This window comes from Triticum dicoccoides, chromosome 4B, assembly GCF_002162155.2.
Source record: "Triticum dicoccoides isolate Atlit2015 ecotype Zavitan chromosome 4B, WEW_v2.0, whole genome shotgun sequence".
Taxonomy (NCBI): domain Eukaryota; kingdom Viridiplantae; phylum Streptophyta; class Magnoliopsida; order Poales; family Poaceae; genus Triticum; species Triticum dicoccoides.
Genome location: NC_041387.1, coordinates 461,075,960 through 461,080,138, shown reverse-complemented (window position 1 = coordinate 461,080,138; position 4,179 = coordinate 461,075,960).

The following is a 4,179-nucleotide window of genomic DNA, read 5'->3' as shown; positions in this document are numbered from 1 at the left end:
GTCCGATGAGTTTTAGGACTACCACCAGATTTTGCTTTTCCCAATACATTCATGGGGGAGTTTTAAGTATTTGTGCATACTTGATCATGACTATGTGGAGACAGCGGAGCAGATTGACTGTCCGGCTCCGCTGCCAGAAGATCCAACTTATGTTCTCCTGACGGAGATGCTGGTCCCGGCGCCCTACAAGGTGCCGGAGAAGAAGGCCGAAAAGAAGTCCCTGGGGACCTGAAAGGGTCTCCGTCATAAGGTTGTGCCGGAAGCCTTGCCCGAAGACGACGAGGCACACTCCTCCCCCGAAGGGGAGTAAGAAGAAGAAGAAGCCGCCCCATATGGAAAGGATGACGGGCCTGAGGAGGCGGACCAGGGGGCCGGGAGAGGCCCTCGACGCAAGGCCGTCGTACCCACATCGTCCGATGACGATGAAGCAGATTCCTCCCGCGGAGGCGGGGGGAAGCAAGAAGAAACTCCACCTCCCTGCACTAGGGAGGAGAAAAAGAGGAAAGCCGCCCAGGAGGGGGAAGCTGGTGTTGGGGAACGTAGTAATTTCAAAAAATTTCCTACGCACACGCAAGGATCATGGTGATGCATAGCAACGAGAGGGGAGAGTGTTGTCCACGTACCCTCGTAGACCGAAAGCGGAAGCGTTAGAACAACGCGGTTGATGTAGTCATACGTCTTCATGATCCAACCGATCCAAGTACCGAACGTACGGCACCTCCGAGTTTAGCACACGTTCAGCTCGATGACGATCCTCGGACTCCGATCCAGCAGGGTGTCGGGGATGAGTTCCATCAGCACAACGGTGTGGTGATGATGATGATGTTCTACTGACGCAGAGCTTCGCCTAAGCACCACAACGATATGACCGAGGTGGAATATGGTGGAGGGGGGCACCGCACACGGCTAAGGAACCATCACAAAGATCAACCTGTGTGTCTAGAGGTGCCCCTTGCCCCCGTATATAAAGGAGCCAAGGGAGAGGGGGCGGCCGGCCAAGGAGGGCATGCCAAGGGGGAGTCCTACTCCCACCGGGAGTAGGACTCCCTTCTTTCCTAGTTGGAGAAGGAGAAGGGGGGAAGGAGGAGGAAGAGGGGAAGGAAAAGGGGGGGCGCTGCCCCCCTCTCCTTGTCCTATTCGGACTAGGGAGGGGAGGGGGCGCAGCCCACCTCTTGCCTCCTCTCTTCCTCTCCACTAGGGCCCATGTAGGCCCATTAAGCCCCCGGGGGGTTCCGGTAACCTCCCGGTACTCCGGTAAAATCCCGATTTCACCCGGAACACTTCCGATATCCAAATATAGGCTTCCAATATATCAATCTTTATGTCTCGACCATTTCGAGACTCCTCGTGATGTCCGTTGTCACATCCGGGACTCCGAACAACCTTCGGTACATCAAAAACTATAAACTCATAATATAACTGTCATCGTAACGTTAAGCGTGCGGACCCTACAGGTTCGAGAACTATGTAGACATGACCTAGAACTGTTTCTGGTCAATAACCAATAGCGGAACCAGGATGCTCATAGTGGCTCCTACATATTCTATGAAGATCTTTATCGGTCAAACTGCATAACAACATATGTTGTTCCCTTTGTCATCGGTATGTTACTTGCCCGAGATTCGATCGTTGGTATCCAATACCTAGTTCATTCTTGTTATTGGCAAGTATCTTTACTTGTTACATAATGCATCATTCCGTAACCAACTCATTGGCTACATTGCTTGCAAGGCTTATAATGATGTGCATTACCGAGAGGGCCCAGAGATACCTCTCCGACAATCGGAGTGACAAAACCTAATCTTGAAATACGCCAACTCAACATGTACCATTGGAGACACTTGTTGAGCTCCTTTATAATCACCCAGTTACATTGTGACGTTTGGTAGCACACAAAGTGTTCCTCCGGTAAACGGGAGTTGCATAATCTCATAGTTGTAGGAACTTTGTATAAGTCATGAAGAAAGCAATAGCAACATACTAAATGATCAAATGCTAAGCTAACGGAATGGGTCAGGTCAATCAAATCATTCTCCTAATGATGTGATCCCGTTAATCAATTGACAACACATGTCTATGGTTAGGAAACATAACCATCTTTGATTAATGAGCTAGTCAAGTAGAGGCATACTAGTGACATTAAGTTTGTCTATGTATTCACACATGTATCATGTTTTCGGTTAATACAATTCTAGCATGAATAATAAACATTTATCATGATATGAGGAAATAAATAATAACTTTATTATTGCCTCTAGGGAATATTTCCTTCAGTCTCCCACTTGCACTAGAGTCAATAATCTAGATTACACAGTAATGATTCTAACACCCATGGAGTCTTGGTGCTGATCATTGTTTGCTCGTGGAAGAGGCTTAGTCAATGGGTCTGCAACATTCAGATCCGTATATATCTTGCAAATCTCTATGTCTCCCACCTGGACTTGGTCCCGGATGGAATTGAAGTGTCTCTTGATGTGCTTGGTCCTCTTGTGAAATCTGGATTCCTTTGCCAAGGCAATTGCACCAGTATTGTCACAGAAGATCTTCATTGGTCCCGATGCACTAGGTATGTCACCTAGATCAGAAATGAACTCCTTCATTTGCTGCTTCTGAAGCAGCTATGTACTCTGCTTCGCATGTAGATCCCGCCACGACGCTTTGTTTAGAACTGCACCAACTTACAGCTCCACCGTTTAATAAAAACACGTATCCGGTTTGCGATTTAGAATCGTCCGGATCAGTGTCAAAGCTTGCATCGACGTAACCATTTACGACTAGCTCTTTGTCACCTCCATAAACGAGAAACATATCCTTAGTCCTTTTCAAGTATTTCAGGATGTTCTTGACCGCTGTCTAGTGATCCACTCCTAGATTACTTTGGTACCTACTTGCAAAGCTTATTGCTAAGCATATGTCAGGTCTGGTACACAGCATTGCATACCTGATAGAGCCTATGGCTGAAGCATAGGGAACATCTTTCATTTTCTCTCTATCTTCTGCTGTGGTCGGGCATTGAGTCTGACTCAACTTCACACCTTGTAATACAGGCAAGAACCCTTTCTTTGCTTGATCCATTTTGAACTTTTTCAAAACTTTATCAAGGTATGTGCTTTGTGAAAGTCCAATTAAGCGTCTTGATCTATCTCTATAGATCTTGATGCCCAATATGTAAGCAGCTTCACCGAGGTCTTTCACTGAAAAACTTTTATTCAAGTATCCCTTTATGCTATCCAGAAATTCTATATCATTTCCAATTAACAATATGTCATCTACATATAATATTAGAAATGCTATAGAGCTCCCACTCACTTTCTTGTAAATACATGCTTCTCCAAAAGTCTGTATAAAACCATATGCTTTGATCACACTATCAAAGCGTTTATTGCAACTCCGAGATGCTTGCACCAGTCCATAAATGGATCGCTGGAGCTTGCACACTTTGTTAGCACCTTTTGGATCGACAAAACCTTCTGGTTGCATCATATACAACTCTTCCAGAAATCCATTCAGGAATGCAGTTTTATCATCCATTTGCCAAATTTCATAATCATAAAATGCAGCAATTGCTAACATGATTCGGACAGACTTAAGCATCGCTACGGGTGAGAAAGTCTCATCGTAGTCAACCCCTTGAACTTGTCGAAAACCTTTTGCACAAGTCGAGCTTTGTAGACAGTTACATTACCATTAGCGTCAGTCTTCTTCTTGAAGATCCATTTATTCTCAATGGCTTGCCGATCAATTGGCAAGTCAACCAAAGTCCATACTTTTATCTCGTACATGGATCCCATCTCAGATTTCATGGCCTCAAGCCATTTTGCGGAAACTGGGCTCATCATCGCTTCCTCATATTTCGTAGGTTCGCCATGGTCAAGTAACATGACCTCCAAAATAGGATTACCGTACCACTCTGGTGCGGATCTTACTCTGGTAGACCTACGAGGTTCAGTAGTAACTTGATCCGAAGTTTCATGATCAATATCATTAGCTTCCTCACTGATTGGTGTAGTTATCACAGGAACCGGTTCTTGTGATGAACTACTTTCCAACAAGGGAGCAGGTACAGTTACCTCATCAAGTTCTACTTTCCTCCCACTCACTTCTTTCGAGAGAAACTCCTTCTCTAGAAAGGATCCAAATTTAGCAACAAAAATCTTGCCTTCAGACCTGTGATAGAAG